The 21,684-nt window shown below is 42.7% G+C and overlaps 1 protein-coding gene across 3 annotated transcripts in view; it reads left to right on the forward strand.

The window, feature by feature from the left end:
- Window positions 1-21,684, forward strand: part of LOC126248940 (uncharacterized) — a 529,465-nt gene that overhangs the window by 99,750 nt on the left and 408,031 nt on the right. For all 3 annotated transcript variants that reach the window (XM_049950454.1, XM_049950456.1, XM_049950457.1), the window contains exon 2: window positions 8,831-8,875. The gene's annotated coding sequence lies outside the window, so the exon portion shown is untranslated. The remainder of the gene's footprint in view (window positions 1-8,830; window positions 8,876-21,684) is intronic.

The raw sequence follows: 21,684 nt of genomic DNA on the forward strand, positions 1-21,684 counted from the left end.
CTTCTTCCTGTCGGTTAAATTTCGCGTCCGTAGCACGTCATCTTCGTGGTGTAGCAATTTTAATGGTCAGTAGTGTGTGTTTGTCCTTCGGCATCCAATAAAAGGATAACAGCGCGTTGGTCCTGCTTGAACGTATTTGGTAATAACGTCGCAAGCGTCAGCGGTTTCCACAATTACTGCACTCACTTCGGAAAGACACGAATGCCCACTAATTCCTTGCCTACATGTCGCTGCTTATATATCAGCATGGGAGTCGCGCTACTTTGCATATACGCTGCAGCAACGCCCTCGAACGGAAGCATTTTGATTGCCCCCATACACAATATATCAGGCTATCTTTCCATTCGATTCACGGATGATGCGTGAGGATGATGGTCGATTATAGCCCTCTCCCTGAATTCTGAACAGCGTGATTTTGTAACGTATTATTTCCATGCTGTCAGAGTTTGTCAGCGAGGTAATTACTCGATCTGAGTTTCAGCCCGGAGAAGTTTTTACGACACGGCAAACCACCGTAGTCGTAGATTTTCACAAGGCGTTCCGAACTGCACGGGAGCTGGGTGGAAACGCCTTTTCTCGGCAGCCGGAGACGGGTATAAGAATTTTCCACAATTATAGGCACACACTTTGAAATGGTTTCTTTGCTTGTGGTATGCTTAATGTTTCCTTTGAGGTCACAGGAAATTTTCTAGCCCGTCTATAGTTTTTTTCCAGTCTATAGTGTTATTAGCTGCAGATAGCAAGCGCAGACAAAGTGTTAAGATTCCTTAGCGTTCCGTGTTGGTCCTGTAGAGGAAATGCATAGATAGGCAGCCTTGCGGGATCATTTTAATGAAGGGTTGGGGAGTGTGACCATAGTGTCTCGTAACTTTTCTTTGCTTGAAATCAAAAGTTCTTCCAATTCAGTACAACAGTAAATAATCATCGTTGCAGAATTACCCTATTATGGGGCTGCTGTTGCAATCCAGAGCTTCGGAATCCTTTAGAAGTGTTCCTTCATATCGTGGGTCAGGAAGAATGAAATCCACCAAAACTTTTTCCCCGAGTTTCTGGCCATTGGTGTCCCTATATAATCTTACTTTCATTGTGCCACAAATGAGTAAAACTTTAATGATGATGATGATGATGATGATGATGATGATGATGAAGAGACCACAAAACGAGCTCTATAGAATGATCAAAGCGCCGAGCCACATTTTATACACACATGTACAGGATGGAAGACTCCAGAACAGCAAAGAAATTATTCAATATTATAACAAGGAGTAAATGTGGCACGGAATGGCTGAAAGAAGTCCAGAGGAATCTACAGCAGATCAACATAAAAAATCTCGAAGATCGCACCGAGTGCCGGCATAAAATCACAAGTGTGAAGTTTGGGGAAAGAACATCGCGTCAGCCTGGTAAAAAATGGACAGAGGAACGGAAGAAGGAGCATTCTGAGAGGATGAGGAGGTTTTGGGAAGCAATGAAGAAAAACATCCGAAGATGAAATTATGAATTAAAGTTCAATCGCTCTCCTAAAGGGGAACAATCGTTATAATAATAATAATAATAATAATAATAATAAAATATAGTACAGAAAATTTTGAAATGTAATCATTATTATTTGTTTACGGTTGTGGTGATCACACCAATAACCTCTCTCTCTCTCTCTCTCTCTCTCTCTCTCTCTCTCTCTCTCTCTCTCTCCCCCCACTACGAATTGGATCCGCGCCTGGTAAAAAAGACTGAACTAATGAAATGGTCTGTGTGCAGGAAAGAGCGCCAGAAGCCATAGTACTGATTAGCTAAGGATCCTAAACGTAGGACAAACTTCTGGAGTCTTCTAGCACAGGTGTACGTGATTTTAAGGCTGCGGATTTTGCTGCAGCAATAGCCAATCGGCAATGCGATGACTGCTTTGTGATGGCTCGGGGAACTGACTGAAGAGTTACAATTGGAGCTTTCTGTAAGAAGTATGAATAAAATGTATTGTTTCCGTTGAAGGTTGAGGATTTGATTCGGTTATGTTCTTCTGGTCTGGCCTTTACGCCTATCGGCTGTTGTTTTTTTTTTTCTGTTCTGTCTCCTGTGGTTGCTGAAGACTTTTCCGAGAACCAGAGTGACGTTAAAAATATATTGTTAGCGGTCTTTTGTTTTTTAATTTGTGTTTAAGTTCTAATGGGACCAAACTGATTTAGTCATCTGTCCCTAGGCTTACAGACTACTTAATCTAAGTGAAACTAACTTACACTAAGTACAAAACACACACACACACACACACACACACACACACACACACACACACACACACACACACACACGCACACACGCACACACACACACCGTGGTAAGGCGCCTCAGACCGCACGGCCACCCAGCTCGGCTGTCTATTTTTCCATTCCGTTGATCAATTTTGAAATTTAGCTGAGTACAGTTGGAGAGCTACAGGGCTGTTATAAGCTGTGAGAGTTACGAATTTATCACCTTGTCTTGCGGGATGTATCGAAGCTGGTTTAACTTAAAATAATTCACTAATATAGAAATGCAAAAAATTGATGCTGGTCCACTGATTAACAGTTCCTTGGCCAACAGTAGTGAAGTTCCTTGCGTAGCGGGACCCCGTGTGTCATGAAGAGCCAGAGCACTTGGAACGCGGCAAGGGTGTTCTTTAGTGGCTTAGCACTGGTAAGAAGAGAAGCCGAATGTTGACATTTTATCTTCGCGATCTTTCCAGAAGTGATACGCAGGTGTCTGAGGAACATACGTAGGTTTCCTCCTAGAAGCCGGTTTTTGGGCATTCCCTTTACTGCTTGGCGAGAGAGACAAGCCTGTGGCCGTTCGGTTTTGTCTTTCTGCGCAGGTCATCATTATCCCCTGCTCGTCCGACCTGACAGAAGAACCAGGCATTTGAGTGGAAATTACTGTATACATCGTACAGTTGTTCAATAAGCCGTCTCTTTCGTAAACAAACTGCAGTTTTCAGTGTCCTACCAATCACCAGTCGATTGACCTTCAAATAAATCTGTACAGAGAAAAACTGGCAAACACTCTACCCTTCCTAGCTACAGTTCCTTGAAATACCGCTTCAGCATCTTGTTGTTCAGTAGTGGGTGTACCTTGGTGGTTACGGGTCATCCTTCTAACCCGGAGCTCAATTTTTTTTCCTTGTAGTTGACGTAGCTTGGGCCTTTAACAAAGCTTTATGAATGAGACGTTTCGTAGAGATTTGTATTCCGCGTTGAAACGTAGTTGCCCTAAAACTGGCTGGCAGAGTTGGGTGACGGACTGCAGGAAAGAAAGGGCGACCACGTCAGACAGGACTGTGCTTAATAAAACGATATGGTGTCAAAACTAATCTTGTCATTGAAGACAGCTTCACAGGATGTATAATGCAGTGGACCAATTACTTGTCGAGTTTCTAGCCTGCGTACGCCGCTTCACGAGTGTCCATTCCACACAGTAAACTTCCCATGGATGGAGATAAAGCGAGACTGGTGACCGACAAACGTCACCAGCATGATTTGGAGAATGTAACGATTTGTCACGCCGCATCTATAATTTGTAGGAGGCTAGTGATCGTGTTGAAATAACTTATTTCAGGTTATTGTTGAAATTTTTGGATTACATCAGCGCCGAAAATATTAATAGTAGGTTCAAGACCTCAGTATAATCTGACTCTATTATTACATCTGGTACCTAGAGATTCATTTCGTCAAAATGACGATGACAATGAAACACAAGCTGTCGTTGGTATAGTAACCCTGTGGGCAGGAATGATAAAGACAAGGTACGTTACTCCCATGAATTCGTAGCGCGAAATTATTTCTAATAGATTGTGCTACAATGTTGCTCTGATAAGCGTGTAAACTCAAGTCGATTTCATTGCTTGTTAAAAAATTGACAGAGTAAAACATAATAAAATGACTCAAATTCTTAAGAAAATCTAAAGTCATCATAAAACTCTCACACACAAAGTTAAATTAGAAACAAATTGCTCATAAATGGTGAATCATCCAAAAAGGATCATTCTTGGTCTGATAAGGGTGCATTTTTACTATTCAGTATTTTTTATAACAGTAAAGTGGGTGTAAAAGTCAATGGAGCCAGTATTGTCATAGGTATCCTAGACATTATGTACTGATTGCGAACGGTAAGCACTATCAAGGAGGTTGGCTTAAGGCTATGGGTAAATATAGTAAAAACTGTGATCTAGGTACATAAAACGCGGTACTGTCATTGAAGCCTATCAACGTAACGAGGAAAAAAAGTTTAAGTATCTTGGTACACGGTTGACTGGAGATGGGATATGATAAATTACCAAATATCTTTATGGTATTTTAACAGGTTCTTATCTATGACTGCAACCTGGATCTCAGTCTTAGATTCAGCTGGTTCTGCTGAATGGAATGGAATGTAGGACGTTTAAAAACCGCCTCAATGGAAAACGGAGGCATCTGAAATGTGGGTGGATCTGCTGTCGTCTCCTCAAAATTACATGAGCAGCACAAGCCACAAATGAAGTTCTGCAGCGATTAAACAAAAAATAGTGAGTTGTTAGTGATAGTGAAAAGAAGAAACGCTGTTTATTTGGCTCATCTAATGAGAGATTAGAATTACCAGCTACAGCAGTTGATCACTGAAGGAAAAATAGGTCGATGGGGAAGACATCATAAGATGAAGCGGCTGCAAAATGTCTATCAGTGCTTATGAACAACCGAACAATGTACAGGACAATAAAGTGTGAATGCTAGGCATGTGATTGCAAACATTGTCATGGTACACATTGGTGGTGGTGGTGGTGGTGGTGGTGGTGGTGGTGGTGGTGGTGGTGGTGGTGCAGTTCAGGTATTTGAGTCTTTACTTCGGTTGTATTTGTTGCTGCAACTGTGTACAATACATGGCTAGGAGTGGTTAAGGACCCGGCACAAGCTTAGATAGGACAAGAACGGGGAAGGAGATGGATCGTGACATTTTTGACATTCATATATTTCCAAAAATTAGAGTAAAAATATGGGAAGCCGGAAGGAAATTACTCTTGTCCCTTCCAAATGGGACATAACACTTGCCATCTCACCCTACATGTGGCCTATAGTACGCCTGCTCACTATCAGAATGAGCAGCTATGTGCACTTAAGAAAATAGGATAAAACATGCTGCAGGAAGATAACTGAATTTGTTGATCATGTGAATGATTACTTCCAACAGCTAAGCTACGACACATTAAGATTAGCTATGGCCGGATAGGAGGCCCAATATTTCTTTCGTGTTAAGTGGCGAATCACTGTCATACGAATAGACAGACTTCCTTATGGAAGACGTAGAAATAGGCATCCCTGGCGTTCAAAAACCTAAGGGAGTTGAAATCAAATAAGTCACCAGGTCCGGGTGGAATCCCAATTTCATTGTACAGAGTACTCTTTGGAAATGACTCATTCCTTGATTTGCGTTTCTCGCAAACCTCTCAACCAGCACTAAATCTCAATCCATTGAGCGAGGCGAGCTTCTGTCCATAAATGAGCAAGGATTGAGAAGACTTCACTCTTTCGAAACTCGGCTTACCGTTTTCTCGCACGATATCCTGTGAACCATAGAATTGGCTTTTGCTGTTTGTGCGCGATGAAGTTAATCCTGAAATGCTTTTTTGACGATCATGGTTGCCTTTATAGGTTACGTGAACTCGCAAACAATTCTACATTTAGAGTTCGTAACATTCGCATTAGTGACGTTGAGATCCTTTGCCTAATGTGAAAACAGGAGTGTGTTCTGCAGTTAGTGCAACACACACAATTGGAATGATTTGATCCACCAAACCGTGACTCCTAATAATTACATGTACAATATGCAACTTTTTCCCTGACTATCAACAGCTAACGAAAAGCCCTACGGTTATTTCATACAGGACGCACGCCATTTGTCTACGATAGTATTTGGAGAATATTCCCATCACCAAAACACATGATAAAGTAATGGCTGATGGCAGTCGCTGACGCGGTCTCAAATGATAGTCAGCTACCGGTCAGCGTCTAGCACACAAGCAGAGATTTTGCTTTCAATCGGCCGTTATCTCGAACAGGACACGACGCACTGCCCTCTATCCGGACCGACGGGCTTTTACATTCACCAGCTGGACAGCGCATTGTCCTGCTTGCCGAGCTGCCGGTTACTTAACGTCTGCCACTGGTCTGGTTTCTTTTTTTCTGAGCTCAACTTACCGGCAAACTACAGTACAGTTGCTTTAAACGGAAGCTGCTGCCGCACAGTAGAGTACATCCTATTAGTTGGAAGATTCCGAAAATGGCATAAAGTAGTGACGGGACAGAATCGATAAGTAGTTTTTCGAGAACAGAAAGAAATCAAATGTACATAGCAGAACAGAGAGTGAGTATCGCATAGTTGGGAAAACACAGTACATACAGCCGTGCGGTTCGCTCATTACATGTAATACAGTTCACTGTTCCCGAATATGTATTGTCTAGCATGCCGAGCCGGACGCTGTGGCCGAGCGGTTCTAGGCGCTTCAGTCTGGAACCACGCTGCTGCTACGGCCGCAGGCTCGAATCCTGCCTCAGGTATGGATGTGTATGATGTCCTTACGTTAGTAAGGTTTAAGTAGTTCTAAGCCTAGGGAACTGATGACCTCAGATGTTAAGTCCCATAGTGCTTAGAGCCATTCGAACCATTTTTTCTAGCATGTCCACGTTCACAATGTGGGGTTTCCTGTCATTTGTCCCCAAGTAAAAGTCTCTGTAAATGAGCATAGCTACATCTGTTTCTGAAAAGAAAACTCTAATTTTGGAATTGCGCGTTTACTTTGCTAAGCAGTCCTCGTGCGATTTGTCGGGCCTGGTGGTTTAACGGTGAAGCAAGTGCCTGGAAACAGAGGGGTCGCGCAATCGAATCCCTGTCGGACCACGGATATTTCCTGTCTGCGTTTTAACCTAACCTTCACCTCTTCACGGTGTGAGGAGTTGCCACGAGCTGCATCACGTTAAACTGCGGGTTCTCTTTCCGCAATAGGTGAACTGGGGTAGGGTAGGGACACGCAGAAGTGGCGTCCAGTTGACTGACATCCAGACTTTGAGCCACACAACTTGTATTCTCAGGCGATATTCAGGAAACTACGCAGTGAAAATGATACTTTCGCTTGTGTTATAGGCGTACCAGGAGGAATGGTCTGTACTGAAGATGACAGTTTGTCATTCGAAGCAAAAAGGTCTGGTAAATTCGTCAGTAGAAGAGATTTGTTTCACGGTGTCGAAGATGAAAAAGTGCTCCTAGCTCTTAAAATATGCATTTTACAGTTTGTTTACTAGACACTTTCGCTTCAAATGATAATTCCTGTCATATCCCTGAATACTGACCATTCTTCATAGGAAACCCTGTGTTATTAGGAAAAATAATCGTATAATTTATGCTGTTGCAGTAGAGGTTAAAATTTTTTAAGAGCTTAACTGTAGAATCAAATTGAAACGTGAAAAGCTTTACTATTTTCGATCGACTTTGCTTCCGAAATATTACATCTCCTTGTGTTATGCAGGAATTGTGAACAAAATCTTTTGGACTTCTGTTAGTGGAAAGACGGAGTACGCTTGATCCAATATTGTTTTACTTTAATATCTTTCAATGGTAAGTTATTTCCTATAAAAAGGTTTTGATTTCCCTGCATGGTTTAAGGTAATCTATCCTCTGTAAACCTCTTCATCTCTGTGTAGCTACCGAGCGAGGTGGCGCAGTGGTTAGACACTGGACTCGCATTAGGGAGGACGACGGTTCAATCCCGCGTCCGGCCATCCTGATTTAGGTTTTCCGTGATTTCCCTAAATCACTCCAGGCAAATGCCGGGATGGTTCCTCTGAAAGGGCACGGCCGCCTTCCTTCCCAATCCTTCGCTAATCCGATGAGACCGATGACCTCGCTGTCTGGTGTCCTTCCCCGAAACCAACCAACCAACCATCTGTGTAGCTAGGGCAACCTACATTCACTCGAACTGCTTGCCTTATTTTACAGTTTGTACCTCTCACGCTGCCCTCCATTACCAAACTGATGATTGCTTGATTCATCAGGTTGTGTGGTATCAACTGACCCCTTCTTTTAGTCAAGTTGGGCGATAAGTTTCTCTTCTCCTATTTGATTACCACTGACTACCGGCCCCTCCGCCTGAGCTTAGTCCCCCATCGGGCATGAGTGTGTGTTGTTCTTAGCATAAGTTAAAGTTAGTGTAAGTAGTTTGTAAGTCTAGGGACTGATGACCTCAGCAGTTTGGTCCCATAGGAATTACACACACACACACACACACACACACACACACACACACACACACACACACACACACACACACACGACGGTAAATATTCATATTCTTCTGCTTTTCAGGCATGATTGGCAGCTGTACTGTGGTGTTTCTCTGGATCTTTGACTGACAAAGCCACGGTGGATTAGTTATACCATCCTATGTTCAATGCCGTAGCATTAGAGTTCAAAGTTATCCCCTGCCTTTCCAATCCTCCTAATGCACACACTCTAATGATCTTGATAGCAGCCCATCTCTATTGACTTCGATGTCGACGGGATGTTAAACCGTAATCTTCCTTCCTTTGTTAACCCCTTTTGATACCGGCGTGTCGTTAAGGTCTTACCTTGTAAATAGAGGAAAGACAGTTAGATCGTTATAAATAAACAATATCACTTGTATATCTAGCCTGAGAGTATAAGTATGGTTCTGGGGTACTACATTGTGTGTAACAGTATTGTGAAATGTTTGCAATTTTTTGTAACAGTCTCATCTCATGAAATAAAATTTGTATAAATATTTTCTTCTTAACAGTTGCTTTTATTTTTTTCTCAGGAGATCGACTTCCGTTCACGAGAAGTGTCAGCCTCTTTCCATACAGTAAGTAAAAGCTTTAATTTTTCATATTTTCACTTCAGCAGAGAGACAAGTGTCTCATATATTCGTTTGATTGATTATCTTGCAGTACTCTAAATGTTCACTTGATTCTGTTTAAAGTTTTCGCAGGAGGATCATTTCAGTCATTGACTCAGATCTCATTCATTTCTTAGCACTGAGTAGCTTTACGTTGTACATGTGAAACCCTCTCCTGTGGTTGCTATACTAGTAGTTCATTAGTTTTGGTCGTTATATGGGACTGCTGACGGGACAGATGTGAAGATCAGCAATTTGTGTACCATTTTAAAATCTTACCCATATTTGACTAATATTTTCGGCGAGGTCATTAATACACAGTATGAACAGCAACGGTCCCAACACACTTCCCTGGAAACACCCGGAGCTAACTCTTCATCCGTCGATGACTCTCGATCGAAGATAACTTGCTGCGTCCTCCCTACCAAAATTTTTGTCACAAATTTCGCTTGATACCCCCATACGATCACACTTTGGATAATAAGAGTAGATGTGGTACTGAGTCAAATGCTTTTCGGAAATAAATACTGTATTTACTGCTTGCTTTGATCCATGGCTTTCAGTGTGTCCTGTGACAAAAATGCGAGTTCAGTTTCACATGACTGATGTTTCCGGAATCTATGCTGTTGGGCATTGTCATTCCGTTTGAGGTCAAAATATGTTCGAAGACTCTGCAACAAATAAATTTCGTTTGAGGTCAAAATATGTTCGAAGACTCTGCAACAAATAAATAAGAATGTTAGACGGTACTTTTGTGGCTCTCTTCTGCTACCATTCTTGTAGACGGGCGTTACCTGTGTTTTATTCCAGCTACTGAGCACATGTTGTTCGGGGATCTACGAGAGGTAACAGTTAAAAGGGAGACTGAGCCGCAAATTCAGTGTAGTATCCGATGAGAATTCCATCAGCTCCTGGAGCTTTGTTCAGTTATAATGATTTCAGCGGTTTCTCAACGCCACTTCTCTAATACACTGCTGCTGTGCACAGGATCGGTGTTCGATTCCCGGAAATGCCAAGTATTTTTGCTTGGTGGTTGGACTGTACGGAGTGCACCCTGCCTCATGATGCAAAATGAGGAGGTACTTGACCGAGTAGTAGCGGCTCCACTGTCTGGAAAGTCTGCAAAACCGCTGGCAAAGCGGTTTGCTGGCCACATGGCCCTCCATACCGCATCGGCATGACGCCACAAAGTGGAGGATGAGACGGCGGCCGGTAGATATCCCTTTAGTCTAATTGCCTGTGCTAGAGGCTGAAATGATAAATGCAAAATTTCATCGACAGTAGAGTCTCCAAAACATTTGTTATCCTTCCTTTCTTCATATGCTCAGTGTTTGCATTATTTGGCTATATGTTACGTCTGCACAATACGCTCTGTCGCATGTTGCTCAGGCGTATAAAATTTACTGTTTATGGCATTTTTTTCCTGCTTGTTCTGTGGCTCAACATGCGCTGTCCATCTAGTTTTTGTGAAGCGCACTACTGAAGTCATAATGTATATTAATTTTACGCTCTTTAAAAATTAATATTGAGATATAATGTTCCGTTATTGGGCTGTTAGAATCATACTAGGCTATATCTGACAGGACGTAGATCACGTTACACGCGAAGAACCCAGTGATGTAATATAGAAGACTGAAAAGGTAATGATACATTCGTGGTTAGTATAGGGACTTCAATGCGCGATTGGAACAGCAACATCTTTCACACACTACAGTGACATCGTCTGCTGACAAATGCAGCGCTTTCCTGCAGAAAGACACGGGTGACTTTTAAAAACTTCGCTTTTCGTACCTTCATTTACTAGCAAATACGATTTTGGCTAGATGTAAGATTAACATTTTTAGTGATAAAGACATGTTTGTGTAACATGAAATACAGGCTAGAGGTGATGGCTTCTACTTTCCGTGCCAGTGGATTCAGTGGAAATATTATCGGTATCCTAACTGTGAAAAATAAGGTTCAATACCCCGTTAGGAAATCGGATTTGTTCTCAGTGATGTCAGTTATCAATTAAGTCAGACGAAATCTGTTATTTTATCCTCAATAGGGATAATCCTTCACCCATAGTCGTCTTATTCCATACATTGTTCCATCTCTAATGGCTTCTTCGTTAAACTCTACATTCTTCCATTCCCTGCTTCGTTTTAACAGTAGCTGTACATATTTCTTTACATTGTTCCTAGAGTAAACTTCCTGAGTCACGTGACACTGTGGTTAACGTACTGGCCTTTCGGGAGTAGCATATCTCAGATATCGGCCCGGCTATGCAAGTGTGTATTCTCAGTGTTCTCCGGTTGTTTGTGTAACATCTGAGGCGAATCGGTTGACTGTTTATTGAACAACGCCACATCAATATTCTTGTCCAATCAGAGCTTACGCTATCTAATAACGTTGATAGCAACATCGTGATAAAGCTTTAACCTCTCTGCTTCTCAGAAAAAATCTTTGCTTGCTTTGAAACGAACAAGAATTATTTCTTTCCCATCCTTAGCCTATGTGAACTTGAGCAGTTTCTAAAGCTCTATTCGTTGTCGGAACACTAAGCCCTAAATTTCCACTCTTCCTCAGTCTCGCGTTTAAAAAGTGAAAAAAAGTTAGCCCGTCACTAGGACTTTAACGCCTCCTGAAAAGAGCGTGAAATTAACTAAGAATTTTCCTCTAGGGGAAAAATTAAAACAAAAATTGTTCTTGAATATCACACTGAAGAAAAAAATTTATAGTCTGAGTGAAACACGATACGTGATGGTAGCCCAGTCGACTGGGGAGGGGGGGGGGGGGGGAGAGAGAGAGAGAGAGAGAGAGAGAGAGAGAGAGAGAGAGAGAGAGAGAGAGAGAGAGAGAGATCCGTGTAGTCTCAAATTGTTGTTGTTGTACAGTGGTAGCGGAGGGTCATGAACAACATGTTAAAAATCATGATTGGTGGGTTGTGAGTGTGGGAGTGCGAAGCGTGTAAAGCTCACTTTTTAGGTTTTCTTAAAACCTCAAAAACCGCAGCTTCCGGCGAAAGTGCTTCCCAGTAAAAAATACATACTTTTCCATGAAAAAGGTCCTATTCATTTTTTACGCGAGCACTAATAGTTTCCGCTTTGCAGGGGATGGAAAAATCGCAGATTATTAAAAATAGATTTTCAGTACCATAAAATTAATGTATATTCTTAATTATCGTCGGTTAAGGACAAACATTAAATGTTTGTACAACATCAAAGTGCAGCAGAACTTTATTAATGGATAAATTGTGTTCTGAGGATGTACCAGAGTGGAATAGTGGGAGTGGAGATAGAAGCGTGAGGGAAGGTAGGTGACAGACTTGTCATAAATTTCGTTACTTCATAGATCTGCAAAATGAAGAGCGATCAGGCAATGTCCCATTCTCTCCACCGTAATACGTCACAAAACTACTACTACAGGGTATTTCTTATTGTTGTACCGATCCTCCTGCCGCTTGCCACACGAATCGCTGGTGACGCAGTGCAGTCACCCCTCGGGGGAGGATGGTCGTAGGTTATGAGCGGTTGCGATCTTACAGGCGACGCAAGATGGCACTTACAGAAACGTTATGTGAACTGTCATGGATGTGGGACCAAGTCAACAAGCCACTGAGTTAGTAGCTTTTACCCTATGTTAGTATTACTGATTTGGCAGTAATATTACTAGGAAACCTGTTCCATACAAACTGATAACATACATTTTCCAACTGCAATGAAATTTACTTGTTTGCCTTCAGTGGTAACACGAACTTCGGTATTTTATTATGACCTAACAGATCTGCATACTTTTCTGCAGGCTGCTTGTAAACGCAAATATTACTGCCATAGTCTTGAAGAGAATGCCGTACGGAAGCTGCACTAGAGTTTTGGAACCAAAATAGGATAAGTCACGGCAATTTTCTTATTGGTTTAATCAACATAGGTCATATAAAACAAAGAAGGCTGCGTAATATCCACCATCCTGCTTTCAGCAGAAGACAAATACCTTTCCCTGACTCTGACTGTGTGGTGTGACAATTGCGCGGGACGAAATAAAAACCGGACGGTTTTAACGGCTTTAATCTAAGCAGTGATAAATACTGTGGTTGATGATGTAAGTTTGAAATTTAAAGTGGCGGGGCATTCGTACATGTCTTGATAGATTTCGGTATAACAGAGAAAAGAGGTTTCATAACTAGCGACTCCTGATGAAATAGCTGGTTTGATCAGAGAAAGAATGTACAACCGTTCAATGATGTAAAGATGACTGAGGAAGATTTCTTTGATGTCACATCGGTATGCTATACATAACTGCGTTCAGCACCAGTGAAAATAAGTTGTTCTTCCTGGATTAGAATCGCGAGGGACAAGTTACCCACCATAGAAATGATATATTCCTTCAGTCAAATGGAGCCGTGGAGGGAGCACATCATTAGTGATGCTAAAAATAAAAATAAAAACACAACGCTCTTGGCGATGACCATCAATTTTCATGCATTTTACCGCAATCTGTTTACACCATAGTTACATTTATTATACAAGTGTGACAGCTTGATGTAAATAGATTTGCTTTTCATGACTTATTCTCCCGTGTCAACGCCTCAATTACTGAATGGCTAGAAAGTTACTGCACTTTTCTCACCAATAGTTGTCTCTTCCATTCATGGACTGCTGACACTTGTAGACTTGGCGGCAGTAAGTGAGTCACTTACGGCAAATCCTGGCTGCAACAGACAAAGAATTATCATATGTACCTTCATGTGCTGTACATTCAATGTTTTATGAAAAATTGATTTTTACCTCTTGCATTAAAGTATGTTTAAGATTTTTAAAGTTATTCCACACCCATGAAGACCATTTCACTTGGAATCTGTGGAAGGTACATTAACAAATTTTTTGTAAATACGTATTCTCGTTTCACGACGTGTATTCGTGACTGAGAATCTTCGCACTGTATTTATGGAACAAAAAACACATATAATGTAATGAAAGTTGTTGCAGTCAGGCCTGGAGATGTGCTCGGATAACCTCTAACGCTACGATGACAACTTACAAAAAGCAGGAAATCCGTGTTGGAAGTCATGAACTGGCAAACGTTTGAATAATCGTGACCCCTTTGTTCACTGTATTGGAATTTCATCATGTGACATTCTCACACAGGTTATATGGGAATAAAAGATCATTTGGTATTGTTGAGTCTTCAGTTATTCGATAAATTCTTTTCATTTAGGCGAATCTAATTCAGCAGACAATGGTTAATATCAACTCGAGGAGCAGGAAGCCATGTTATCTTTCAACGAGTTGATACCCGATGCATTGGCGTACGAACGTGAGCTTGAGAGGGCTTGTCGTGAATTAGCGTCCTATACGGACGAAGTTTTAGCTCGCTCAGAATGCGTCTAAGATAAATGCAAAAGAATATGTATTCATGTCCAACTTGGGTGAAATTTTTCGTTCCAGATCGTCTAATTATATATAACCACTAGGTGTAGTAGCTAATGATCAGTGAATAGAAACTTGGGGCACTTAGTTCACGTGACAGTGTGTTACGAAGTCTCATTGTTTCAGATAAAAGCTGCAAGATGCAAATGGTAGTGAATCTCGAAGAAAAGAGCAGAGGAGTGGGCTCGGTTGTGGAGTGACAAAGGCTGCTTGCGTTAGTGCTTCCGTCACCTGCTGACAACGCGGCGTGTGGTCGTGCATCGCGTCAGCCGGTATCTACACGTTACATGGCCGCCGATGAACGCGCAAAAACTTTGTCGCTTGTGAGAATCATCAAAGTAAATCAGCGCGGTATTTAAACAGGTTTTATTTCGGCACGACTTCAGTCTTGGCTTGACAAGCGCGCTCCGGCGATGTTACTTTTGAGTATTATAGTAACTTTTCGTTATAAAGCATTTATCCAAAACTTCATTATAAACACGAGTGCTCCTACTTCTTAGCACAATGTGAAATGTTGGCTTACGCCGAGTTTAGAGTATATTAACCGCCGCGGGACAGATACTCTGAGGAGCCAAAACATTATGACCACCTGATTAATAGTTTGTCCGTCTTTAACACGATATACATCGCTGATTCTTCGTATCAGGGATCCGATAGTTTGTTGGTAGGTTTTTGGATGTATGTGGCATGAGATGCCGACGCACATGTCATGTAATTCGCGTAACCAATTTGCATATGCGACGGTGGCGCCCGATAGCGACCCAGTAGGGTTCCATAGGTTTTACATCAGGCGAATTTTGCGGCAGAGACGTCAACATGAGTTCACTATAACGCTCCTCAAACCACTGTAGCACTGTTCTACCTCCGACACAAGGACATCTATGCTGCTGACAGATACCGCCGTCGAGGAAGACATATAAGGTTCAAATGGCTCTGAGCACTATGATACTTAACTTCTGAGGTCATCAGCCCCCTAGAACTTAGAACTACTTAAACCCAACTAACCTAAGGACATCACACACACCCATGCCCGAAGCAAGATTCGAACCTGAGGTTCCAGACTGTAGCGCCTAGAACCGCTCGGCCACCCCGGCCGTTGACATGGAAGGGTTGCAGGTGGTTCACAGCTGTCAGCCCGTCTTTGATTACTACCATAGGTCACATGCAAGCGCAGGAGAATGTCTTCCACAACATAATACTCCTCCCACCAGCCTGCGTCTGTGCCGCGCTGCACGCTTCAAGCCACAGTTCACCTCGATGACGACGTTTGTGTCGACAACCATCGACGAAATGTAGCAAAACTGTGATTCACCCGAAGAGCCGACAAGTTTACATTGATCGACGGTCGAATCCTGATGGTCCCATGCCCACTGCAATCGTAGTTGACGATGTCGTTGGGTCAACATGTGAACACACAGGGGTGGACTGTTGCAGAGATCGCCGGCCGATGTGGCCGAGCGGTTCTAGGTGCTTCAGTCTGGGACCGCGCGACCGCTACGGTCGCAGGTTCGAATCCTGCCTCGGGCACGGATGTGTGTGATGTCCTTAGGTTAATTAGGTTTAAATAGTTCTAAGTCTAGGGGACTGATGACCTCAAATGTTAAGTCCCATAGTGCTCAGAGCCATTTTTTGCTGCAGAGATCCATGTTTAACAATGTTCGATGAACGGTGTGCTCTGAAACACTTGTGCGTGCATCAGCATCGTGCTCTTTCGGCAAAGATACCACAGATCACCATCTATCCTACATTACAGAGCAGACAAGCCTCCGAAACCTACGTTCTGTGACGAGTCGTGGACGTCCAACCATTTAGCGCCTAGTGGTAATTCCACTCTTCTTCTACCTCTTTCCGTAAATGCTCACGACAGTAGCACGTGAACATTTGACCAGCTTCGCAGTTTTCGCGATACTTGTCACACGCTCTGCCTACAATAATCTGCCATTTGTCGAAGTCACTTACAATGGATGTCACCATTTGCAGTCCATGTCTTCGCTAGGGTGAACCCCCGTCCGTGTCTGCTCTGCTTACATACGCGTACATCCGTTATCACGTCACGTGCCCGCAACACCACAAGGCGGCATGCAGCATCGCGGTCTGCAGTGTTCATAATGTTTTTGCCTATCATTGTAGACGCCTTCCAACATTTCAGAACGGTGTTTTATACTGTGTCACATCATAGACTATAACCAAGACTAGGTTACATGAAGATGTTGTTGTTTTCAGCTGTAGTCGACGTCGTCGTCACCACTGCCTCCAGTCAAACGACTGGTTCGGTGCAGCTCTCCGTATCCGTTTATCCTGTGCAAGCTCCTTAACCTATACAGAACAACCACATCCTGCATCCACTTCAGCTCTCTTGCTGTAGTCCATTTTTGGTCTCAGCCTAAAATTTTTACCTCCCCACTTGCCATCTCACTTCCCTCCATTACCAGACTTGACTATCCTTTGATGTCTTAGGATTTGTCCTCCCAAATAATTCCTTTTATTGAAGTGGTGGCATAAATTTCTTTCCTCCCCAGTTCGATCCATTACTACTACTTCAGTTAAATTTTCGGATATTCGGTTGACTCTATGAATGAATGTTTGATCGGGCGAAAGACGTTATACTAAACGGTGAATGTTTAACAGAAACCAAGGGAACGCCTCGATGCCCGGAGAAGCGTAATAAAACTACTAACGTTCTCAACGTATATAGACGATTTAATGAGATACTCAGCATCAGTTCGTTGTCGGTGTTGTCCACAGAAACGTGTTTTCGTCGACCGATTAGAAGCAAATTCAGAAATCCTTGGACAAAATCTATACTTAAGGATAATGAATGACAGTTCTCAGAACATGCAAGATACCAACTATAGCAAAGATGATGAACTAGATAGTATTTGGTTACATGATTCGAGGCGAATATTTAGAGCACTTCAACTCTTTTAAATGTCTGAACTGGATGAAAACGTAAAATGAGTAGCAACGAAATCAAATGAGACATGCTGGTTGGAAACGTGCTGGTCAGACTACAGTGCATTTGTAAAGTAAATCGTATACGAGGCGCTACTTCGACCGATTCTAGAGCATTCCTCAAGACCAAAGATTCGTTAGTTAGTACGAACAACAGCAGATAAATTTAGACATAAACTGATAGGCTAAAACAGGTCGGTATAGTCGATGCGAAACTGTAACAATGCTCAGAGAACTTGGAGTACTTTCAGAACGAAATGTGACGTTGTTGCTTCGAAACCTCTGTGGCTAAATTTAGAGAACCAGTATTCGAGGAAAAATGCAGAAGTTTGCTGCCGCTATCGTATATATGCCATAGGTCTAGGGAGGATACGATAAGAGAGCGCGCAGAGCTATGTGGAGTCATTTTTCCCTCGCTGATTACAGTGTAATAGGACAGAAAATAGCCGCTACTGAGATTACACTCAACCACTCACTGTCCAATGATATACAAAGAATACACTATCTTATCAAAAGTATCCGGACATACCTTAGTTGATATTAATATGGTTACGTGTACGTGTGGGAATGGCAGCTCAGTATATCCCATAAAGAGCCGAAACCACAGAAGGTAGTGACGTTGGACGCTGTGGTCTGCAGCGAAGTGGAACATTCTACCTCATCCCAAAGGTGGTCCACTGGGTTGTCAGGGCTCTGGGCAGGCCAGTCCATTTCAGGAATGTTGATGTCCACAAACCATTGCCTTGAAGAGGCTGCATTATGACACGGTTCATTGTCACGCTAATGTATTCATCGTCCCCGAACTGTTACTTCACTGTACGCAGTTCACAATACTGTAAAATGTGTTCATATCCTTACGCATTTAACGTTTTCTTAATCGCAATAAGGGGATGACATCTTAATCACGAAAAACACCCCAATATCGTGACACCACTTCCTCCGCACTTCACTGTAGACACTACGCCTGGTGGCAGGCGATGTCCTCCAGTCATTAGCCAAACCCGAACCTTTCTATCGGATTGCCACAGAGTACGTCCCTGTCTGCCAATGCATGAGGCCTGCCTGGTCTTGATTTACTTGTCGATGTTAGTTTGCGTTTCCAGATCACAATCACGTCACCGACAGTCCACTTAGATGGCTTCAATGGGGCTATCTCTCATGGATTTGTTTCTCAGGTGACAGCCAATGACTAGACCACGCTCGAAGTCACGGAGCTCTCCCGACACCCATTCTGTCGTTACGCTTCTTTACTGTCGACACGATACTCCTCGCTCCATTTTATACTGACAGCTCCGCCTCTGTTGACGTGTAGTGATCAGTTCCACTTTAAATAGCAGCGTCGGAATATTTTTGATCAGATAATGGCTAGCTAATTTGCTTAAACCGGAATTGTGGCCGGCCGTGGTGGCCAAGCGGTTAAAGGCGCTACAGTCTGGAACCGCGCGGCCGCTACGGTCGCAGGTTCGAATCCTGCCTCGGGCATGGATGTGTGTGGTGTCCTTAGGTTAGTTAGGTTTAAGTAGTTCTAAGTTCTAGGGGACTGATGACCTTAGAAGTTAAGTCCCATAGTGCTCAGAGCCAACCGGAATTGTGAAATTGTGCTTGGTGGTCGGAAGCACAGAATTCTCCACGTAAATTTTCAGGTATTTTTACGATAAAAGAACAGTGTGCGCATTGCAGAGGAAATACGCCGACCACTTTCCACTTCCGGAGCTGCAGTGACAATTATCACTTCATCTGTTCATCCAAGTCGAAAACTGAACCAACCATATTGCAAAGCAATCAGGATTTGAGTTTAACGCCCGCTGGGGTCGAGGCCATCATAAACTGAGGTGAACTTCAGTTATATGGATTGGAAAGACATAGACTGTGGCTTCGTTACTTAAGTAAAGACGGGCGCGGATATGAAACGTGCGCGCTTCATAAATACAAGATTTCAGTGGTCTAACCAACCGTTCCAGCTTGGTTTGTTGAAAGCACTTCATCCTCGATGTGCGTCAGCGAGTCAAACTGACACACACACACACACACACACACACACACACACACACACATCTGCTTTACATACTGCGTGTTTTAGTTCTTTCCTGCTGTTTTACTGTGAGGTTCGCGTAAGTTGCATTCGCTTATCTTTCACAAGGTCGCCGTGTGATAATTCAAGGAAGGTCGCTCGATATTTTATCGTTGTGTAATATGTCTCAAACTGTAACCGAGGTAGCTATCTTATCTTATAAGTCTTACGTCTGATTTCTGATTACATGTATAAAGCATTTTAATAATAATGCAGTGTCTTCCATTCAAGAGGTTACGTCATTCTATCGTCGAGGTTGTTAAGCAAAAATCTGAAATACTAAGATTTTTTTGTAGTAGTCGTGAAAATAGAACGTAGGAAGTGAGCAGCTCTGGTACCACGATGGTTTCTTCATTATACGTTCTTCTTAACGGCGACCACGCCAAACACACAATTAATTAATTTAAATTTTGTGATTAGACCTAAGTATTTCCTCTTCTCCAGCAGTTCATATAGAAACTAGCAGAGTTACCTTAACAATTGAAATTAGTTTTAATTAGTTTACGGAGCTTCGGTGATGCTAAAGTTGATAGTTGCTCTGGAGAAAATACTTCATATATAGGTGAGCTATTCATAGGAAACTGCCTTTAGAAAAGCAGGTATACGGTCTAGTTAAACATGCCTGGATTTATTATTTTACTGACAAGGGAACCTCCCCATCGCACCCCCCCCTCAGATTTAGTTATAAGTTGGCACAGTGGATAGGCCTTGGAAAACTGAACACAGATCAATCGAGAAAACAGGAAGAAGTTGTGTGGAACTATGAAAAAATAAGCAAAATATACAAACTGAGTAGTTCATGCGCAAGATAATCAATATCAAGGATAGTATGAGCTTAATAGTGCAGTGGTCCCGTGGTTAGCGTGAGCAGCTGCGGAACGGGAGGTCCTTGGTTCAAATCTTCCCTCTAGTGAAAAATTTACTTTCTTTATTTTCGCATAGTTATGATCTGTCCGTTCGTTCATTGACGTCCCTGTTCACTGTAATAAGTTTAGTGTCTGTGTTTCGCGACCGCACCGCAAAACCGTGCGATTAGTAGACGAAAGGACGCGCCTCTCCAATAGGAACAGAAAACATTAAATCGCAAGGTCATAGGTCAACCGATTCCTCCACAGGAAAACACGTCTGATATATTCTATACGACTCTGGTGACGGCATGTGCGTTACATGACAGGAATATGTTGTCGACCCACCTAACGTGTACACTTGGCGAATGGGTAAAAAGATTCTTCTACCTTGCCCGATTTAGGTTTTCTTGTGGATGTGATAATCACTCCCAAAAAAGTGATGAAAACATAAGAGTTTGTCACATAAACTAAAAATAAAAAAAATTAAACTTTTCATTCAAGGGAAGACTTGAACCAAGCACCTCACGTTCCGGAGCTGCTCACGCTAACCACGGGACCACTGCACTGTTAAGCTCATACTATCCTTGATATTGCTTATCTTGCCCATGAACTACTGTTTGTATATTTTGCTTATTTTTTCATAGTTCCACACAACTTCTTCCTGTTCTCTCGATTGATCTGTGTTCAGTTTTTCAAGGCCTATCCACTGTGCCAACTTATAACTAAATCTGAGGGGGGGGGGGGTGCGATGGGGAGGTTCCCTTGTGAGCAGTAAAAGCACTTTCTGAATTACACATTATTTTGTACTTCGTCCTGCAGAAGTCAGACGTATTGCTGGATTTCCTGAGCATCCAAAACATCGACCGCGCTCTGTCCACAACTGTTCGACAAGGCCTCCACTCTTGACGGCTCTGCTAACTACTCAGGCACAGAAAGGAGCACACAATACTTAGACTGAGCTTTCTGATCACTTCCCTAGAAAAATGTTGATGGCCACCGAGAATAAGTCTGAAAAAGAAGCTTTTTGTTTGGCAACTCCTGCTACTTCTTAGAAGTGACGAATGGAAGAACGGGACGTAGGCTATAAGCAGCGCGTGGGCCATTAATCGTTCGGATTATTTCGGCCTGGGCTGCGGGCGACTCGCTGTGTTGAGGTGCTAGCGCGTGACGGCGCAGAACATCGCTGTCTTGCGTCCTGACGCACGGACAGTTATTGTGAAGGCCAGATGTGGAAATCTGCCTTTCAGGCTGCTAGCATCCGTGTTAAATTCGAGAACTATCGGTAAACGCAGCGTACAGACAACTAACGGAATGTATTTTGTATGGCGCACGAGGTCGTGTGGAGACGAAGGGTACGGATGCGGACATCCGTTAGCTGACATGTAGTTCTTCAGATATTGTGATTAGGTGGCAAGCATCGTAATAATTTGCTTACGAAAATGAATGTTCAACAGCAATACAAAAATCTAAATGTGTAAGATTAGATACTGTGTTGCC

This window comes from Schistocerca nitens, chromosome 3, assembly GCF_023898315.1.
Source record: "Schistocerca nitens isolate TAMUIC-IGC-003100 chromosome 3, iqSchNite1.1, whole genome shotgun sequence".
In the NCBI taxonomy this organism is placed as follows: Eukaryota; Metazoa; Arthropoda; class Insecta; order Orthoptera; family Acrididae; genus Schistocerca; species Schistocerca nitens.